The 23,505-nt window shown below is 35.1% G+C and overlaps 1 long non-coding RNA gene across 1 annotated transcript; it reads right to left on the reverse strand.

Annotated features, from left to right (window-relative positions):
• Positions 1-1,870: 1,870 nt before the first annotated feature.
• On the reverse strand, positions 1,871-11,754 carry LOC149829498 (uncharacterized). The gene is made up of 2 exons (XR_016433716.1): positions 11,464-11,754; positions 1,871-2,402 (listed from the first exon to the last, which is right to left on the reverse strand). It is a non-coding gene; the product is annotated as an uncharacterized LOC149829498 (long non-coding RNA).
• Positions 11,755-23,505: the final 11,751 nt, after the last annotated feature.

Here is a 23,505-nt window from a genome sequence, read left to right on the forward strand (position 1 = left end):
TTCACAAATATAGTACAACCTTCGTAACTCATGGTTGCAAATGTCCTCAAAATGTTTGAATCTTTTAAAAAAAAAATTGGCACAAGATTGAGGACATTCACAAATACAGTGCAACCCTCCCCAAAATGTGTGAATCTCCTTTTTACTAAAATTACATGAGGGGCAAAGGTAGGAGGATGTTCGCAAATGTGTAACATCTAGGTGTGAAGGTCAGAACATTCACAAATGTTAAAGTATTTAGTTAAAGGAGGTTCATACATCTTAGGGACCTTTGCAACTCATGGTTGTAAATGTCTCAAAATATGTGAACATCTTTTTACTAAAATTGCATAAAGGGCACAAGCAAGAGGATGTTCACAAATGTATGAAAATATTCACGTACGAAAGTCAAGACATTCACGAATGTGAGAGTATTTAGCAAAAAGGAGGTTCACACATTTTGGAGACTTTCGCAATCATGAGTTGTGAAGGTCATACTGTATTTGTGAATGTCTTCTTGCTTGTGCCGCTTTTTTTAAAGGAAGTTCATACATTTTGAAGACATTCGCAACCATGAGTTGCGAAGGCCGTATTATGTGTGAATGTCTTCTTGCTTGTGCCACTTTATTTTTAAAAGTCCACACATTTTGAAGACATTAACAACCACAAATTGCGAAGGTTGTGAATATCTTTCTGCCTGTGCTGTTTTTTAAAGGAGGTTTACACAATTTTGAGACATTCACAAATGTAAATATCATGCTATATTTGCAGAAGAGCAAAAATCTCTTAAAAAAATGAGAATCAAAATTCTGAACATAGGGTAGATTTCAGCAAATTGTGAGGCTTTTCTAAAAGCACACCATTTTGCACAGACAGTACGGTAATTTTCAGTTCTTTCAAAGTATCCTGTCATTTGTAACTATGGTTGTTTGTCAATGAAGAGGTGCAAAAAAAAAGGGGATATGAAAGATGAAAGTGAAATCAATGGCTGATTATTTGCATAAACTTATTTGCCAAGCTTAGACTGGTGTCATTCACATGAACAAGGGAAGAAGAATAAAGTTTTTCTATATTCAAGGTAAACATCTCCATGAACATATGAAGAGTAGAAATTAAACTTTTCATCTCTTGGGAGGTTCTTCGCTTTAGTTTATGTTTTAATATTTTACTTGCCTATAACTTCATTGTACGCATTAATCTACCAGTTAATATCGCATTCTAGGATCAATTGGACCACTTCCAACATGTTAGCCCAAAAAATAAAATATAAAGATGACATTGCCTACGACAACACCTTCATAGAACCTTAGAAAGAGAAATCAATAACAAGAAGATGCTCAACCTGAGAAGGGCAATGGTGCTCACTTGCTAAAAAGCAATCTTATCAAAACCCACAACTCCAGTTAAAAGCTACATACAGCCTTGATGATAACGAACATGTCATTCTCTGCTTGGATTGCATTTTTGTGATTCAGAAACCAAATGAGGACATATGCACCACCCACATGCTGATGAGATTGTTTGCATCTAGCTATCAAGGGGGAAAGGATTCGATTCTGCAGGAAGGGCTAAGAAAGAAATATCCATAAAGCCGCTCAGCGGCCCAGACATGTGGGACCCACAGTCTACAATGTACAGGGGCATATATTAGTTATTTGACAATGAAAGTTGTTGAGCAGAAGTGGACATCTTACATTCACAACCAGGAGGAGATGAATCTCATGGTCTACTAGTCCAGAGACCAGTGCACTGAGTGAGTGCTTCGGGTGGATTGCGTGGATGAACAGCACATGCAAATCTTCTTGTGAGAGTCAAACATTTCAAACTTTGTATCATTTGAGTTATAGTCCCACCAAAAGAATGTAGCAGGTATCTCAAAAGAACGAATCAATTGACTTGCAACAACATGCATTGCTTTCTATTGATAATGATGATCATCGATGCATGTTTAAAGCAAATGAAGCAGATCAGGGACTCAAACAGGCCAAAGTCCAGAAACCCCCAGGCATTCATGAACTAGCCAAATCAGCTGGGCCGCATAGTAATTGCAATTAGCCAGTCATTGGGTCAAGTTGGAAGGTCCTGTCAAGATGCCTCCAACTCATGCATAAAAGACTGATGCAAAACCTTAATAAGATCATTCATTTGTATTTACTACAATTTATAGTAGTATGGATGAACAGATCATAGTCCAATTTCATATGATACACATCCCCCTTCTATGTAAAATGACACACTAACCTAAGATGCTGAGTAATTTTTTTGTGTACATCTGTATTACCTTCGGAATCGAGGGCCGCTCTTTGGTGGCCTGTTATTCCTCCCATCCCATGCACTAGCCCAGAAGAAAAGAGACATCCAGAAGAAAACAGCAAAAAATATCCGTGCTTCGTCCTGAATCCGGTGCATTGTCAATGCAAGGCCTGCATTACCAGACATAAGATGGACCAAGAACATATTACATGTGAAACTAATAAGCAAAAAAAACAAGAGTAACCTTTAATATATCAGATTGAATGACCTAGTACTCAGGTAGACACAAGGCTAGAGAGATTAATAAGCATATGGTACATGGCAAATTAATAGTATCTATAAAAAGAGAAAAATCAAATCCAACGCTAGCTCCCTGCAATGGGATGACAAACACCAGACTCGCATTATAAATCCTGACATGATGCTGACCTACCATAAAATGGGGTTGCAAACGGATCAGATTCAGGAAGGGCTTTTTGCAAATTTTGGCTGTTCCCGATCCGATCCGACTCTCCAATATATTTTGTGATCTGAAATCCGAACCGTTTGCATCCCTACCATAAAAGATCACCATTTCCATCATCTTATATCGATACGTTGGACTCTTGAGACAGTTTGGGACGATATTATCATTGATGGCATGCAATACAAAAAGTCAAAGAAGGCTCAAACAAGAAGGTTCTAGTTGCACATTGCTTGCAGAATTTCAAATTGCTCTAAGAGAGCCTTTTGCTCCCTAAATGAACAAGTTAACACAAAAGAATTTCCCAATTCCTTTCTTTTAAAAAGTGATAAATGATAATGATGATATGACAACGTAAGGTGCACGTGACAAGTGATTATGTGGAACCTACCACTCAGGAATTTCTACATAAAAATAACCAATAGAAGTAAATTGAGGCCTTATAATGTTTTATTGGAAATATTTTCTGTCAATTTAAATTAATTATCGTTTTATCTATCATCACAATCAGCAAGAAACAAAAGCGAACTTGAAAAGTTGCCAAAAAGTTCATATGCACTGTGGTGCAAAGCGTGACTAGAAGTCACACATGACAAATAAACCAGTGTAAAATGTACTCCCAGAATGAGCACCACTCCAAAGTCAACCCTGCTACAATACAACACAGTTTGAAGAAAGGTTGCAGGAGGGAAAACTGAAACAGGAAAGATAACAGAAAATGAAAAGTAAGAATCCGGCTTTTTAGGCTCATGAGAAACAGCAAGCACAAGCAAATTTTAAGATCACTGATAAGCCATTTACACATGATATGCCAAAACCAAAAAATTACAAAATCAAGACATTTTTTGCATCTAGAAATGCAGCCTCTAAATACATGAAAATGTCAATAACATAATAGGTTAATTAAAAAAGCACCACAGAATCTTCACAACCTATGCACTAGCTCATATAACAAAGTGGGTTGCCCATTCCCTCGCAAAATGAGAAGGTTTGAAAAAATATTGTGCAGTTCATGTTTTAAGTATTGTACCACATTGTACGATACAATATGTATCACTACTATAGGAAAAAGTGATACAATACACACTCCCATATCGTACCATATTATAGGATATACCTTCGGTGCACTTTAAAAAGGGCTGAAACTTTTTTTTTACTTTTTGGGTTTTAAAGACCTTTTGAGGGTAGACTTTCTCATTTGTGTAAAGGCCATTAGAGAGGTATCCATGCACTTTAGGAGTCGGGAGAGCAATTTGGGGGTCAATCTGTGCATAAGAGAGAGAGATTTTGCGGTTTGCTCAAGAATGCATTTCCACCATTTTTCACTCAAAAAAGTGGGTTAAGGTAAAAAACCTTATATTTTGCTTCTTATTGAGTTTTTTTGGTGGAAGATGGCATTAGATGATCCAGCAGACAATGGAGCACTCTAGTAATGAGTGAAAACCGAGTGCAACTGTTGCACTAATATTTTTTCAGGTGGTATCTCTTGGTTAAAGCATTATTTAGCATAGACACATCTCAATGTCGCGGACTGCATGTCAAGGAATTTGCCAGATGTTGTGAAACGATAATGCCAACAATTACTCGTTGGTCTGAGAGAAAAAAGACAAGAAAAAAAAGATGATTGAGGCAAAAATGAGGCGTGTGTATTCCTGGGAGGATGTGTACGATGAAGATGAATGAGCTCCCTACTTATGATCCTACTCTAGCATTACATTAAAAGTAGGAAGTTCTAAAACAAAAGGGAAAGGTGTGGCTAGTACTAGTAGTAGTGTCCCACGGGCACAAAAAAATAAAAGAAAGAGGAATGAGTTTTTCGAGAAAAGGTAGAGCTAAAAGCTCTTTTAGGAGTTTTTTCACTCTTAGGACTGCCCTTGGGGCACAACCCAACATTCGTACTACTAATGACTCCTCAACATTTAGTAGAGCATGTGAATGTCGCGGTTGAGAGTTGGTTCTATGATGTTTGCATTCCTTTCAATGCGGCAAATTCATTTTATTTTCAGGCCATGGCAGATGCCATAACCAGTATCGAAAAAAAATAGATACTAATGTGAATGAAGTGAATACATATTGTGATGAGATGAGACAATCATGGAGAGAAACTGGGTGTAATATCATGGTAGATAGGACAGACATAAAATCAAGGACCTTGATAATTTTTTTTGTCTATTGCCCTAAAGGAACTATATTTTTTAAGTCAATTGATTTGTCTGATACACGCAAGACAGCAAATGTATTGCTCAAAATATTTGATCAGGTTGTGGAATATGTTCAACCTTAAAATATTGTTCAATTTATTACTAATAATGCAGCAAATTATAGAGCAACAGATAAAGAATTTGCAGAAAATTATGGGTCATTCTTTTGGACTCTGTGTGCTTCCCATTGCATAGACCTTATGCTTGAGGACATCGACAATATGGATGAGATAAAACACACAATTGAATGCTACTAAGAAATTACTAAATTTATTTACATTCATGCATGTATTTTGAGCCTAATGAGAAAGCACACTAGTTGTGCTGAGTTGATTGGTAGTAGAATTACTAGATTTGCTACGAATTTTTTAACAGTGCAAAATCTAGTAAAAAATAAAACTGCACTGAAAAATATATTTTCATTAGATGAGTGAAATGCATATCCCCATGCAAAAAAAAAAACAAGAGAAATTGTAGATATTGTATTCAGAAGTGATTAATGTGTAAAGTTGTTGAGAATCACTATATCTTTGATGAAGGTGCTTTGATTGGTTGATAGTAAAGACAAATCAGCTATGAGTTATCTTTACGAGGCCATGGATAAGGTAAAAGAGGTCATTAGAGATAATTTGAATGAAAAAAAAATTTGTACATGCCTATATAGAATATCATTGATCAAAGGTGAAATGAGCAACTTCATCAACCACTTCAATTAGAGTTGTCAGTTGAGGAAGCGGGAGCGAGAAGCGATTCGGGAGGCAGAAGCAGGAAGCGAGGAGCTTTTAAAATTTTAAGAAGCAGGAAGTGCGGAACGACTTAGAAGCGAACTTGGAATCGTCTCGGAAGCGAGAAGGGAAGCAAATTGAAAGTGACCAAGGAAGCGAACCATAAGTGACCCAGGATTCAAAGGGAGAACGAAGAAGGAAGCAACCTAGGATTCGAGTGAGAAGCGAATATGAATCGAAAGAGAAACAAAAATGTAATTATATTTTTTCTAATTTACCAAAATATAAGATTTTTGTTATATACTCAGAAACAGTCAACCAAAAATATAAGTTATATAACTCAAAAACATAACTCAGAAACATTCAACTAGAAATATAACTCAGAAACAGTCAAACAAATTATATATGAATTAGACACACAGAAATATATATATATATACATAAATGAAACATACAAACATATAATACATATAATATACATATTATAATAACTGAAGTACAAAATATATAATATAACTGAAATATAAGATTATCAGTTATACATATAAAAAATTGAAAAACATAAACTATAGCAAAAACAAGAAGATCAAGAGAGAGAAACGGGAATAAAAAGAAAAAAATAGGAAGAAGGAAAAAACATGAAGAAGAAGAAGAAAAGGAAAAAAGAAAAGAGAAAGAAAAAATAGGAAGAAAAAAAGAAAGAAAAAACAGGAAGGAAAAAACAAAAAAGAAAAAAAGAAGGAAAAACAGAAAAAAGAAGAAAAGGAAAAAACGGGGTATTTCTTTTATTTTTTTGGTAAAATTTACATTTTTAGGGTACAAAGTGTACAATATATATATATATATAGAGAGAGAGAGAGAGGGAGGAAAGAGTTTGGGTCTAGATCCACATATGTTCCAGACCCAAATTCTTCCCTCTCTCTTTATATATAAAAGGGGAAGAGGTTACGAATAACCCTTTCCCCACCGTCTCTCTCTCTCTATAAAAGGGGAAGGGGTTACGAATAACCCCTTCCCCACTGTCTCTCTCTCTCTCTCTCTCTCTCCACGAAGGAGAACCAAAAGACGAAGGAGGGACCAAGTGAGGACCCAGCCCCACCGCCTCTCTCTCTCGAACATATTAGAAGAAGGAGAAGGAGGTTGTCCAGACTCCGATATACTCTCTCTCTCTTTTATTTTTTCTTCCTCCTCTTCCTCTTTCGTCTTCTTCTTCCTTGTCCTCTTTCTTTTTTTTCTTCTTCTTATTCTTTCTTCTCCTCTTTCTTTTTTTGTCTTCTTCCTCCATGAAGAAGAAGCTCGCTTCCCATTTAAATATTGTGCTTCCTCACACGTTTCGAAACATTGTATTTCGTGCTTCCGAAGCGCGTTTCAGGAAAGCACACTTCCCCACTCCTATAGTCGCTTCTGGTAACCCTGATTTAAATCTTGCATTTAGATACTCCTCTATGTTTAAAATGGACAAGAAAGTCAAGAGACTTTTGGATTGCATCAAATGGTTGGTCCTTAATTATGACATTCAAGATCAAATTCATAAAGAAATAAAAAATTAAGATAGTACATTATATGATATGGGGAGACCTACAGTAGTGTGAAACTGTATCGTGATGTGTTTAGGTAATTTATTTTTTCTATTTCAATTTTAATTTCATATTGTTATTTAATTATAATGTTTTGTATGATTGTATTTATTATTGTCTCACTAATTTCTCATTTTCTTGTTTTTTTCAGACATGTGGTGGATAAGGTTTTGAAGTGATGTTCCAAATTTAAGAGCTTTTTCCATTCACATTCTTAACCAAACGTGTAGTGCAAGTAGATGTAAGAGAAACTGGAGAGTCTTTGAGAAAATCCATACAAAAAGAAGAAATAGATTGAATATGTGTTTATTTAAACTTTTTTTTTATATCATAAAAAGCATAGCTAACTTTAATTTTTTCATGTCATATTTTTGGACAAATAGTAAAGTTATTACAAAGGAGGCACAAAGAGCAATTTGATCCCATCAGTTTGGAAAATTTTGATATATTTGATGCATGATTTGAAGAAGAAGCAAACATTTTGAATAAAGAGAACACTCAGTGAATCAACGTGGAAGGAGCACAAAAGGTAGATGACGAAGAGCTCACGTATATTGGAGACGATATGGATGTCAAAGAAGGAGGAGAAAAAAAAAGAAGATAGTGATGATGATTGAAGTTATATTTTAAAAAAACTTGGTTATTTAACACTTAAGTGTTCATAAACTTGGTTATTTTATTTTTGTTTATGTAATATGAAAGTATGAGTCTTGTAGCATGCTCTTAATTGCAAGATATTTAATATTTTGCATTGTTCTTATGAGATAGTTGATGTTTGATGATGTCTTATTAGCTTATAGAGACAAATGCTTCATATGTGATTTTATGGTTGTATTTTGTGCAATTCATCATTGTTTGATGTGTTATGATTTTTTTAAAATTTTTACTATTTTTCTGTTTTTTCATGATTTTTTTGGAATTTTTAGAAATTTTTTATTAAAAAATTATATTTTTTTACAATATGATATGATACATATCTTATTTTGGGCCCGACCGATAGATACTTATTTCATACAACATAACAGAAAAGAAGCAACTGAAGAATGCTAACTTGAACAGGCCTAAGGCTCATTCTTGAATCTCTGCAATGGTAAAAAGGTCATGGTCACTTGGTTCACAAATATAGGCAATGGTGCAGAAGCCACGGCCTGCATACCAAGCCACACTAGTTCTCTATATCCAACAAACCATGCGGCAAATCACACACACACAAACATGTGATTAAGTATATGTAGTTTAAATGTATGAATTTGTATGTTTTATGCTCATGTTCATTCCTGAGTTGAATATCCTAGGAGAATTGTACCAAGTTTTTAAGCATAGTTAAAAAGCATACACACACATGCACATGAACACACACGAACTAACAGACTAGGCCTTTGGGAACTTGCCAACATGCAACCTGAAATCCACAACTCTGAAACAATGGGAGGGATGGACCCCATGCAAGAAGAAAAGGAGGTCTATACTGACTATCACAAGTTGTATTCAGATCATCCCTTAGAAAGTGCATATATGGGATTTCTGAACCAAGTTAGCTGCTCCCTGTCACCAACAATGGTGCTTTTTTCCCTCTAAAAGATGCAGCTTTGAAACTTTCAAAATCAAGTGGTCTAGCCCACTTTAGCCTCAAAAGAAAGGCTTCTGAAGTTTTTCCATGTTGCCTCTTAGTAAGGAATCAAAACTATTTAGGCAATGAAGTTCCTTACGGAGAATGCTTCTATAGGATCCAACTAGCAAATACAGTTACCTCTAAGAACTGTCTGAAACATATAGAACAAGTGTATGGTGTTACTCTTTCAAATGCAACATGATCTTTGCAACTAATAAGCACTTCACTCGCAACTACCATGATGAAACCAACTAATTCACCACAGAACTTGCCATGTCCTCGTATGAATTAGACATGTCCCACTATTGCAAACAGGGGAGCTACTCTTCTATTTGATTTATGTCAGAAAAATAAGAAAGATCTTGAAAGTGCTTGTCTCATTAACGAGCACTCCATTGATTATTTATGACTACTGGTGGCTAATCAACTTCAAAATGCTGTTGCTGTAAACTTATAACCACAATATTAATACATTCAATTGAACTCAGTACAAAGGTTATATGCTATGTCACAAGGAAACTGCTGAAAAAACGGGGATACGACCATTTTTATGAAGTTTTCAATGTAATTAATATACGAGGGGATATGGAACGGGAGTCAAAATGGAGTATCCGTGTGACATAGGTTCTATGTGGAGATTAAGATCAGTAGACCCTATAAAGTAATCAATTTTTTTGTTTTTGGAAGGGCTTCATTGGCTACTCATCATGTACAATGGTCATCCAATGTAGGACAACTAGGCAAGTTCCTATAAGATGTCTTTAATATTCTTGACACAATTGAACTTTCTTGTGAGACAATCTTTCAGAAATCTTGGGAAATTAAAATCACCTCACATGATCCATGAAAAGAGAAATCCAACCGTCTTGGGTGCAACTCATCCAAATATTCCCATAAGATACCAGAGGACGTAATGGAAAGATAGAGAAAACATTCAGAAGCTCATTAAGAAAGGAAAATAAGATATGCATTAAGAAAATCCATAAGCTCTTTGAATTGTTAAAAGTTTGCTTAGGTACTGAAGATTCCACACGAAAGGCTACCAGTTGCTTTAAATTTATATTGATTAGTCACTGACCCACTAAATCCTGTCCAATTTCCCAAACTTCATAAACTTTGAAAGAAAAGAAGTCTAGACATAAAATGCGAATAAGCCATCTCTGAGAAGCATTGCAGGAATGAACCGCTGTCACCGATATCGGTGATATTTTAAAAATATCACAAGAAATACCGATATTTTAAGATAGACAGTATTAAAGGTAATATCTTGCGATATTTTCAAAATACCGCAAGAAGACAAAATATCGCAATATTATCATTTCCAATTTTTCTTGGGAATATTGCCAGATGATAATATTGCGATATTTTGGGGAAAACTTATTTTTTAATAGTTTGCATTTCCTATTTTTTTGTTTCTTTTATATTTTAAAACCTTTAAAACACGTTTCTTTATATTTTTGGAAGAAAAATAATGCAAAACTTATTATTTTCTTAGTTTTTTTGTTGTTTTTTATATTTTTTCAATTTTTTAAACTCCTGAGATTTATCAACTTTTAAAAATCTCTCCGAGAAATTACCTTTAACGATATAGGTGACTATGGAATGAACCATGCTTTCAATTGGCAACTCCAGCAGGTTATGGTGACACCAAATCCTAGTCATTTCCCAACACCTCAGACAGAGTGAGTGTCTGTAACTCAAACCTTCCAATCTTTATTTGACCAGGCACAGAAGTTAATGTCTGCCAAGACAATTGACAAGCCAGACAATGAACCTCCACCATGTCTCACTTTTCAGCAATGGAGATGAGGCCACTATCAGAGACGACAAACCATATCCTAAGTTCTTATCCTCTGGGTCTAGGTTACTGGAATCTCTACAGTTCAAGTGAATTGCCAAAGGCACAAGGAGAAGAGGTGAATCCTTCTGCCAGCTGCAATAAAAGACCTGTGCTGACCAAAGTTATCTCACCCTTCCACTTGGCAGCACTGCACTCTCACCATAAGAGTGCAGCAAGCACAAATTTTCTCATCAATCCATCAAGACAGGGAACTTAACCAACTTTGAGAAACCACCGATGGTAATCTTACATAGGACGACAAGGAGAGGATGGGGTTTTCTACACCTCTTAACTACAATTCCTGGAAAAAAACAGGAGAATTGAAAGCCTAAGATAGATATGAAAAACTACCATCTTGGGATTATCACGGTCCAGCAGCATATTAAACCACTATTATTTGCAATCCCATATGAAATCGAGTGAGATCCATCCATTTCACCAACAATGGTCCTAACGCTATCAACATGCTCAGGGATAGGATGCACTTGTAAACAAGAACACTAAATACTAAACATATGCCACAAGCTGGTTTCAGTCAAGATCTCCACAAAATACCAATATTTACTGGTGGTTTCACAACCAATCATTATCTAGAAGGAGGAAACATTTGCCAACAGAGAAAACTCTTCCACCATCAAAGAACTAATGAACCAATTGCATCGAACAGTTATTCCCATAGAACCAACTTGGTTTTCCAACAAGGAAACAATAAAAATAAGAAATTCTAAAGCTACCACCGAATTCAATTCATGGATTTTGACTATTGCGCACAAACTTTGAGTGGAAAGAGGTGAACATGGGTTAAGGTCGAACCTGTGACTCGGGTTTCGTCGTCTCCGACTAGACGCTCCGATCCCGTGGTCGAAGAACCGTCTTTTTCTTCATGGCAATTCGTTATATGGCGAACCCAAAGAGTGGGTCTCTGAGGAAGACCGAGAAACGAAGAAACTCCGACGATCGGTTTCCCGCAAATCATCCTTCCCGTAGGGCAATCACGCAAGCGTGAAGAATGAAAGGGAAATGGTGAGAGAGGAGAGGACAAACCACGTGAACGGAGGGAGGGCTGTAGGGGAGCGTGAGAGGCCATGACATTACCTCACCTTTCTTTTCCCCCTCTGAGCTATATACTCTCTCTCTCTCTCGCTCTCTCTAGCTTTGTTGGTGATTTGCATTAAGGCCAAAAAATGGAAGTCACAGCTGAGTATCTTCCAAGGTACTCAACCACACAAAGTACAACACGTGTTCTCACAACACTCGTGCAATCGCTTGTCCCCCTCTTGCCCCAAGTTTGTTCTCCTTCTCTCATCCCACAAGCTTGGTATTTTGATCCGGATTCATGAGCTCGTTTAACAACAATTTGGCATGTTCCCTTGAGGAAATAAGTTTCTATAAACGCTTATTTTATCAATAACAAAGCCAAATGATAGCCCTTGTTTGATTGTTGGAATGATTTTCTTCTCAAAAACCCAGTAACATTACCACCCTATAATCAAATAAGCTCCCCTATCGAAGTTGATACATATTTAGTTCTTTGCATACCAAATTGATAGAGCAATTGCCTTGAGAATTCAATCCATGACATCACTGTCTTCTCTCTAAGAAGTTGAAGTTAGATTCACTGCAACCAGAAATAAGCAAAGAATATGAGGCTCAACTAAGAAATTTTGAATAAAAGTTACAAATATTTTTTTGGGTTAGGCCAAGGAAAAATAAACCCCAACTCTACATTGTCAGGCTTTCAGTTGGTAAAACCCTTGACGTCCCCTGCATATAGGAGAGCACAAACTTTTTTAGATGTTAATAGAGTGATAACAACAATTGTACATTATCAGGATTTCAGTTGGTAAAACCAATGTTGTCAGGTATCGGTCCTGTATCGTTTGGCCAACGATTCAGGTGAATCAGCAAATACCGATACTCAAGTGAATAATTCAGAATCGGCCAAAAAAATAATTAAAAAAATATTGTGTGTCAATCAAAATGTAACACTTGTTAAAGCTATTAAAATAATATTAAAAAATGATTTTCAGTATTTTTCACATTTATTAAAAATATTGATTTTCTGCTGATACAATACCTATCAGCCAATATACATACAACATTGGGTAAAACCCTTCTGTTCCTCCAATTGATCTCGCCATGTCCCCCTTATAGGGGGAATACAAACTTTTTTTTATATCAATAGTGATAAAAACAATTGTATTGGTGATGCAGTCATTTGAACCAATGCATGTTTTGGGGTTGTGACCTAACCCGCAAAATATCATGCTCCCCTCCTCTTACGTGACATGCAACTTTTTCTTAATGACTAAGGCTATGTTTGTAGGAAGCAGATCAGGTCATGCTGAAAATGACCGTTTTTGCTCATGCGGACATCGTGGCCGTCTGTTTGCATTTTGGATGAATGCCACGTAGTTTTGTTGACTTTTGAGCTTTTTTAAATGCAAATTGGATGGCCACAATGTCAGCATGAGCAAAAATGCTCATTTTCAGCATGACCTGATCTGCTTCCATGTTTGTATTACTATCCTAGATTTAGATAACTTGCCAGGATCCGTGCTCAACAATAAGGATGATGTGATAACTTATGTGTCTTCTTCACATGTGGAAAAGTCAATGAACACATGTTCATTGAAGAAGGAAGATGAGCTTGACACGTATCTTCCAGAGCTAGGATGAGTTAGCAAGCAGAGCCCACAAGGGGATTGACAACTAAGAGAAAAAGGGTGGGACGTCCCTACCTCTCTAGAGCCTTCGCCCTCCTTTCAGGAATGAGAGGTTATATAGAGTCTACCTATGTTTGCTTTTTCAATTTTTAAGACTTTAGGTATGAAGAGTCCAATTCAAGATGAGACTCTATCCTCCTATTCTAGTTTACTTATGAATGCCTAGTAGGATATCTTTTTTGACAACTAGAGAGTGTTTTGAGTCTATAGAAAAGTTTAATTTTATTTAATAATTATAGACTCTATCCTGAACATTCTATATATAAATAGAGGTCTCAAGACCCCATTTTTTAGCATTGAATAATATTGATTGATTTCTCTCAAGCTTCATCTATATATAGTTGTCCTCTTCTCTCTGTATGTCTTCTCCTCTTTCTCTATTCATCAGAAATCAAAATTTCATGTGAGGGTCAGACCCCAAAGGGTTGGTCGATCTATCATCTAGAAGCGCCTAAGCTCCTCAATACCCCAGACCGTTCATCCAAGGAGATGATGCCAGCCCTTAAGGTGGAGTTTATCTCACATGCACAACGTGAGAAACATATAAAAAAGGGCTAATGATTCAACTGTGTAAACATACAAATTATGTATAAGTCATTTTATGTCAAAGTCTTGTACCAAAATCGAGTCCTTTCGACCTATTTTAAAGTTTTGATGGCTTTAACTTCATTTTTTGTTTCTAAAATGGCATTTTTAAGGTTTTATCCAAAAGATAAATTAAAGTAGAAGATTTTAGCTTTTCAACAAACCAAAAATCAAGTCAATATAACATTGGAGTAGAAAGGTATAACCAAAACAAGGTGACTTGTTTAGTAAAAAAATTTATTTTTCAGGTAGATCTCACTTTGAGCATAATTTTTACTATTAAAACCACATAATTTATTTTTTTATTTAAAAATAAATTTAAGTAGAGGATGTTAGCTTTTTAACACATCAAAAATCACCTTAAATCGATATCCAGATAGGAAGTTGTGATCAAAATAAGTTAGCCTGTCAAACTTGTTTTACCTGATTTCGTTGGATGACAAGTTAAATTGTCATTAGTGTTTTGCACAAAGAGCACTGAAGACAACTAAGTTGTCATTAGAGCTCTTTAAGTTATCGCTTAAACTTTTTTTTTATTATTGAGAATTATCGTTAGAGCCACTTGTTGTTAGAACTCTTTAAATTATCGTTCAAGCTTTTTTTTGTCCATGAATTGTCGTTAGAGCAAGTTCTTGTTAGCGCCACTTGTTGTCGGCATTTTACCGACATCATCTTGTCATCAGCCACCTTTTTTGCACCCTTTTAGGATGAGATTTGTCTTTTCAACCTTCTAAACTAAAAAATGGAAGGCCGCCCATTCTCAAAATCTACTTTTCTTAAGGAAACTCCCTCGAGGATAATAAACTTTGGCTAAATCATAAGTCTTTGATTAAAAAAACTCCTTTTAAGAACCATCAATCTAGATGAATCTTGAATACGTAGAAAACATATCTGAATCCGCCTAAAAAGCTATAAATAGGGGTGCTCCGTCCCTCCTATTTCATATTTGATTTTTGTCCCTCCTAGCATTGTCACTCTGCCGAAATCCCTATAGACCCCAACCTAATCTATCTGACTAACCTAACCCACTTAGCCTAGCAAACTAGTAGGCACGGGCTCCAAAAAAAGGTGACTAGGGATCTAGGTTAGACCCCTTTTTTAGCATTGAATAATATTGATTGATTTCTCTCAAACTCCCTTTCTCTCCAGTTGTCCCCCTCTCTCTAGACATTTTCTCTCTCTCATGTCTCTCTCTCCTCTCTCATTTTCTTTGTTCATCAAAGGTTCACGTGAGGGCCAAACCCCAAAGGATTGGTTGGCCTATCATTTAGAGTATTCAAATTCCTTCGGTACCCCGGACCATGTGTATTCGCTTTTTTGGTGAGCTAATCGGTGTCTTCACATTGTAGATCATGTGACCAATCTTCATAATATGATAAACTTCATCACATCCTACTATAAACCTCCAAGTTACCTCTATAACCCCTCTATAACCTTACACCAGCCTTTATTAATTTTCTGAAACCCGAAATCCAAAACTGCATCCGATCGAGCACCCAATTTACTTGATTTTCCTAAACCGACAACCCTTGACCATCACCGCCTTTTTTCTCTGTCTAGAACTTATACCAAAACCTTACACATGTTCTTAGGTCACCTTAGAACCCCTGGATTAGGTCCTTTCAGTGCTGGACAGAAAAACTTACCCAAACTGTGTATTGAGCCCAAACTGCACCTACTCGATTAACCATTTGACCCTGTTTCATTCTAGTCGCAACCACGAGAAACCCTATACCTCTCTCCCACAGTATCCAACTGGGTTCAGCACCCTGACATGTGTTCCACAGGTCCCACAATCCAAAAGTCGCATATTCAATTCTCTTGAGTCCATCGAGCTCAAATTGCAATATTCATCCATTGTAAATCTGGACCTACCTTACGGTCCTTCTTTCAAGCCTTCTACATCAAAAATTTCAGAGGCCGTAACAGTTTGGGAGCCTTGAATAAGAGGTTGTGATGTGGTTTCTACTATGTTTTCATAGTCTCTTGTTGTTTGGGAACAATGGAGTTGCTTGGGACTATTGTTGGCAAGCTCGACACCACATTTCAATACCTTTTATAAGAGGATGTTTTTGGCAACTTTGTCTCTCAACATCACAATTTGGCAAAACACTCAAACCGTATTCCCATTCCATTGCAAGGCTCCAAACATAGCCTAAATGAAGTTGAATGACTACCTCCTATTTTCTTCATTTTTAATATTATATATAATATATGAAACAATTTATCATTGAACGCCAGGGGTGTCAAACAAGCTCGGATGCACAGCTGCACATCATTTTTTTCAAAGAAAAAAGACTCTTTAGCAGTGGTTCCTGAATGCTGCTAAAAAGTAAAAAAACATAATTTTTTATATCGTTTGTCGCATGCACCAACAACACAAAAAGTGTTTGATTTGCATCAGACACTTTAGTTGATTGATGATATACCCGTCTCTCTCTCCCTATATATATATATATATATATATATATATATATATATATATATATATATATATATTCTTTTCCATAAATTGCAAACAAAAATGAATGACAAACAAAGGAAATAAAAAGAATTACAACAACAGATCTAAAAATCAACTAAAAATTTATACAAAGTTTACATAATATGATAAAAATTCATAAATTAATACATCAAATTTACACTTCTCTTGGTATTTCAACCAACACCCCAAAAAAAGTTGAAACGAAAAAGACTTGAAAAAAAGAAAGTGGGGAGTTATTTTCATAATCAATTTTGCATACTTCTGCAAATTGCAAATAAAAATTAACAAAAAAACAAAGAAATTAAAATAATGGCAATAATAGATACAAAAATCAACCAAGAAAATGACATAAAATTTACAAAATTCCAGAATTAAAGGGTTCAACCAGCAATAATTCACAAGAATCAAGGATTAAAATAAGTATAGTTTATATGCTTGCTTTGCTTCATTATGGTCCAAGATCAACATCTAGCCCAATCCATTGATCTTGTAGGGGGATGTTAGAGGATCAAGTAATCAAAGACCTTATCCAATTCAAGGTCCAAATGACCAGCTCAAGGGAGACAATAAAAAGATAATATTGAAGGAAGAAAGCAAGTAAAAAATAAAAGAAATATCTAAATCATGTAATCAATTTCCTTATGAGACACGCAATCTATCTAGTAAATTGGTAAAGGATAGATCTCTTCCCTTTTTTGTACCTCCTCGAATATCTACTCAAGGGAAGGCTTCATGCCTATTAATGGTGTGAGAGTTAACATATCTGGCTGAACCACATTATAACATGTGTGATTGTGTATGCATGCATTTGTGTTTTTTCTAATGCATCCTTCGTTGATTGAAGCTTGAATGCGTCTCTATTGGATTAGGACTCACCTTGCCACATAAAGAAATCCCTTTTGGACTCTTCTTTAAAATCTCATATGATATGAAAAATAAGAACCATACCTTGATGGATAATAACTCTGCCTTGAGAATTATAAATAAAGGGTATGCTCTCTTTTAGAAAGGTGAAGAACCACTTCTTGACTTGAGGGAGAGATAAAAGAGAGGTTATCTCTCTTTCTTTTTTGTGCTCACAGGAAACGTAAGAGAGAAAGATAATGGTTTTGCTTTCTTATCTTTCTTGGGTGATTTGTTGGTGTTTGGGGCTTTACTTGGGTTTAAGAGGAGTATGAGAGAAAATGTATCAGCTTCTTGTTGGTGATAGAGATGAAGGTTTGGGTTGCATGCATAGATCCTCTTGGTGGATCGAATGACAGGCGTGGTTGTTTCTGTTTGTGACTTTATTCATTCTATCTTGTATTGGTGATTGATTATATTAATAAAGGCTTTTGGTACTCTTTTCGTAGATGTAAGTGGTTTTGTCGAACCACGTAAAATCTTCTTGTCCTATAGTTATTTATTTCTTTGATGGTTTTTATTGTGATTGTATACATTCTCTAATTATATCAATATTAGATCCAACTTAGTGTGATCTTGGACACAATCCCCAAAATCATGACAAGCTTTCCTATATTATTAATAGACTACTTAGAAAATAACTCTTTAGCTTAAAGGGAATTTTGCAAGGAGATCCAATATCTCATTTTTTTTTCCTGGTTGTTATGAAACACCTCTTTAAATGAAGAAGAGACATTTACAAATGCTAGATAATGAAGGATCATCATGGCCCTAGAGGTAGAGTGAAACATTTGTAGAGATATAGCTTTAATAGAGTACCATTATCCTTGATGCTTGAAGTAAGGTCCAAGTCACAGATGACTCATCCATGAGAGGTCCAGTTTCAGTGAAGTTGCATAAGAACATGAGTGAGACATTGGTTTAAAGGTAGAAAGGGCCTACTAAATGGGTTATCTATATGAATGTGCTAATAAACTCTGTAATCACCATAAGTGAGCGGTATGATACTTTTGCCATAAAGACAATTTGGAAAGTTACCCTGGAGGGATACTTGGGATAATTGGCCATAAAGGGTTGAATGATAAATGACACATTAAAATGCATTGACACCTTGCCCTTAATAAAGAGAACCCAATAACCATTTAGTCTGGGTCTACCATAGAGAGGGTAGATGATACATACTTCGATGAACCACATTATAATTCTTTTCACGTGAAAAAACTCAGTTGGTCTCTAGTCCTCAAAGTTAGGGGACAGATCGCAAATATTATCCTAAGTGGTATGTCCAAGTTTTTTTTAAAAGTTAGAATATCATATTTGTGCTACCACTGGTGGGATTTCTTTTGGTCGTGAATTACCCTCAGTGGATCTATTTCAGTAAGTCACTCGGGTTATTAAAATGCATGACATAATAAACCCCTGAGCGATCTCCTCTTATTCGAGACTTGTCCTATGAGTATCCACAAGAATGGTAAGCAAAAGAAACAATGCATTGAAATTGAGTAGATTTATTTTTTGATGAACTTGTGTTGAAAACATGCCCTTAATGATTCAAATGCTTAATCATGTATATGTTTTTGTTCTATAACATGTATGAATTTATTTGCTATTGTCTATTTGAATGCATTAAGATTGATATATTGCATTGTATGTGTTCTAAAATGCTGCATGATTACATGTGTACTTTTTCTTTGTATATACATGAAATGTTATAATGATCCTACTCAAACTTGATGAGTGTAACCCCTATGTCATAAACATTTAGGTAATGAGTGAATAATTTTGATCCGACCAGTCAGAATGACAAATTCATTTATCTCAAACCATAGACCCATAAATTATGAAAATTTGTAGGGACGTTACATACATAGTAGTCTCATATCAAATCCTAAAATTGGATGAGTTGTGGATTGAGAGATATGATATCTACAAGTTAGTACAAAAATTATATCTTGACTGTGAGTATATGGAGATAGAGTATTTTGTAAAAATCATATCCCAAAAAATACTCATGTTCTATGGTTAAAATTTTAAGGTGTGTTAGTTTAGATATGGAAAAACATAGTTAAAATCCTAGATATCTATTCCTCATGGTTTGGAAATAAAAATTCATGAAAGTCAATCCAGAATCTATAATTTTCAAGAACACGTTCTGTTGAGTAACAAAAGCAGTACATGTTTCAAGATTTTTAGCTCTCAGATGGAATCAAATTCAATTCTAAATTTTTTGTGGGCTTAAATTTGACATATCAAGCCACCCACAATAAAAAATCTAGTATTTAATTCTTCTTGGATGATTTATGATGGATTTTCTTGGAAGATACATAATTGAACAAGTTTGTAATGTGATTAGAAAACAGTTTGTATTCTAGAAATTTTATTTCCTAATCTGTAATGAGTTAAGGTCTAGGTTTTTGGAGGGTATGTATTTAACATACATAAAAACCTTAAGTTAAAATCCCAAAGCCTAAATCATTATGTATGATTTATGACAAAATTCCTAATGACAGGTAAATTTTCGTGTTATTAGTCTTGAGTTAGGGAATTATTTTGTTTGAATGCCTAAGATGGTTCCAAAAGTGAACTAGAAGAATATGTAACATACTGATGAACAATATATGGGTCTATTGAGGTAGTGTGCTTGTGCAATCCTTTATGAAAATCTTTTAAATGTAAAGATTTAAATTTTGTCATGATATTATAATATGTAATATAATGTTATGATATGTGGCATGTGATTATAATTTGCAAGTATGATATGACATGTGGTGCCATGGTGCAAGAAGTCAAGAAAGACATGCATGCACACATGAATGCTCATAAAAACATGAATATGCAAATGGTTTAAAGAAACCAATATGGTGTCATAAGTGCTCAAAGTTATGAAAAACATACATTCATATATGAATGCTCATAAGAAGAATAAATGGTTTAAATGAACCAATGTGATGCAATAAGTACACGAAGTTATGAAAAACATGCATGAATTCTTATAAGAACATGAGTGAGCCATTGGTTTAAAGGTACCGAGGGCCTGCTAGATTTGTTATCTACATGAATGTGCTAATAAACCGTGTAATCGCCATAAGTGGATGGTATGATGCTTTTGCCGTAAAGGCAATTTTAGAAAGTTACATTGGAGGAGTACTTAGGATAATTGGCTATAGAGGGTTAAATGATAAATGGTACATGTATTAAAATACCCTGACATGTTGCTCTCAATAAAGAGAACTCAATAACCCATTTAGATCAAGTCTACCTAAGAGAGGGTAGATGGTACACATTTTCATGGACCATGTTATAATTCTTTTCGAGCGAGAAAGATCATTTGGTCCCTAATTTTTGAAGTTAGGGGGGCGGACTACTAATATTATCCTAGGTGGTATGTCCAAGTATTCTGCAGAAGTCGTTAGGATATCATATTTGTGTTGCCTTTGGTGGGGTTTCTCTCGGTCTTGAATCACCCATAGTGGATTTGTTTCAGTAAGTCACTCGAGTCAATAAAATATATGAAATAATAAACTACCGAATGGTCTCATCTTATTCGAAACTTGTCTCGTGAGTACCCGTAGAAAAGGTAAGCAAAAAAAACAATGCATTATAATTGAGCAGATTTATTTTCTGATGAACTTGTGTTGAAAAAATGTCCTTAATGATTCAAATGCTTAATCATGAATTTGTTTTTGTTCTATAACATGTTGCATGAATTTATTTGTTGTAGTTGTCCATCTGAATGCATTAAGAATGATATGTTGCATTGTATATGTTCTGAAAAGATTCATAATTACCTGTATACTTGGCTCTGTACATACATGCAATGTTGTAGTGATCCCACTGAGACTCGATGAGTGTGACTCTTATATCATAAACATTTAGGTAAGGAGTGAACAAGCTGAAGTGATGACAGTATGTTACAGGTGATCCTGAGAACCAACTATTTTTTATATGAGATTTTTTTTAGAAAAATAATCTATGATTATTAAGACTTGTTAATGTGTTTTGACAATGTTGCAGGCCTTAGAGTCCAATGTTTACAAAGAGTTCATTTTTTTAATGAATGGTTCAAATTGGTTCCTGAATTGAAATTCTTGTTTCCATCTTGGATTTCAGATTCTTGATTAGACCCGATTTATGATTTAAACTTGGATCCAAGTTCGTTACGGAGAATGGATCTAGACCTATGATGAGTTAGAGTACTTGTAACTTGTCCGAAATTATAACCATAACCAAAATAAATATTTGCATTGTATTATAAAGTGTTAAAAAAAATTAAGAGATTTTAAGTATATTTTTGGGTTAAAATTTTGAGGCGTTACACGATAGGTGGTCTTATGATTCATTTTTTCCTGCAAGCAACATCCATGCGAAGAATCTAGCCTAGGGTAATAGACCTCATCTTCAAAGTGCCGATTGTTGTCAAATAACATCAAGAGACTAGGAAGACGCTATCCTTGGATAGTGTCCATGTGATGATGTTACCATTGTTGTCAATGGCTATGGACTTCTAGAAGAATTTGGTGTTATTTTCTTTCCTTATTGTGATAAAATGGTTTCTCATTTATTTTTTGCTGATAATGTAATAATGTTTTGTAACACTAAATTGAGTTATTTTCTACTCAGAAGCAATGCCTTTCATAATTTGAAATGAGTGCAAGAATAAAAGTGAATGATCTTAAATTAATCATTTAAGTGGAGTTCAACTATTAAAACTTGATTGGAAGGCCTTGGATGTTGCCATTCATGCAGAATTTTTATATTTATAATATTTTGGTTAAAGGGTTTTTTTTGGCTTGTGTTATATTTTATTTTTTGGTTCATCATTCAGATCATATATATTGGAAGAAGAAGCTTCCTGCTTGGCTCCCATTATTGGGATCATCGCTTGTAATTTTTCTTAGTATAATTTAATAGAGGCAGAGGGGCATCTTCCCCAACATTCTTTAAAAAAAAACAGAGAGACTAAAGCAAGGAAGAAACTTGTTGCATTGTAATGTCATCACAAACTCTTACTATTTACATTATTTTTTTAGACAAAAGAAAACAACTATTCATACCAAAGCAAGAAAATAGAAGACTTGTCGCATTGAAAGGATTGAGTAAAACTTTCATTTCACACTTGAAAAACCTATAGAGAAGGAAGCATGAGATTCTATTAGACATGCATTTGCTACTTCATTTAATCTATATGCTATATTCCCCCCTCCCCCCATTTTTTTTATTGACAAACTGGGGTTAGGCAGACCCTTACCAGTGGCATCTAACAATGAAATATGACTGATTAAGCTGAACTTTGGGTTGAAAACCCATCAGAAAGTTTGTCCTTCCAAATCCTATTGTGCTGATACATTTCCAAATGAGTTAAACAACTAGAAGTATAGTTTCTCTTTTTAGCAACTTGCAAACACTTGAAATGCTCAAAATGAAACATGCAATATGCAATATCCACAATCATGAATCCAAAATGCCATGTCCCTCCAACATTTTGTTAATAGCAGCTATAACTCCCTTTGCTATGGGAGTCCACTAACAAACCCCAAAGAAAGGACATTCACTTAGCTTTTAATAATTTAGATACCCACAATCTTCTCAACCTTCTAACATTTAACGTTAGTGTCTTCATGATAATGCAGTTGAGGGATTTGAGGTCTCTGAGTATGAACAACGTCCACATGTTCCATTACTGAATTCAAGCTAGACCCCGTTGGTGCTGAATATAAAACCTCATATATCCGCCTTTCCTTCTCATGTTGATCTTCAATAACCACCAAATTCGATATATCAACACTATTCTCTAAAGGAGAAGCACTGATGCAGTGCATCCATAGAACGATTTGCTATAGACCAGATCAGGAAAGAAATTCAACAAAGCCAAAGCATTCAAGCCAAGCTCACGCCCAGCTTGAAACAGGCTTACAGGACCCACAATCAATTCTAGATTTTCCAAACTTTCAAGAATTTATTTTGTGCATGATTGGAACTATTTTGCTTAGAAATTTAGTTTTGCAGCATCTAGATAATATTGTTGGTTTTTGAGAAATTTTATTATAGAAAATTCTAATATTTTTATTTTTCAGAATTTACCCTATGGATCCGAATCTAGTTCTGTAGTCTGTTAGGATGATGTATTAGGATTTTCTAGGTAAATTTTTATTTTCA

Source organism: Nuphar pumila, chromosome 8, assembly GCF_984573655.1.
Source record: "Nuphar pumila chromosome 8, dmNupPumi1.hap1.1, whole genome shotgun sequence".
Classification (NCBI taxonomy): domain Eukaryota; kingdom Viridiplantae; phylum Streptophyta; class Magnoliopsida; order Nymphaeales; family Nymphaeaceae; genus Nuphar; species Nuphar pumila.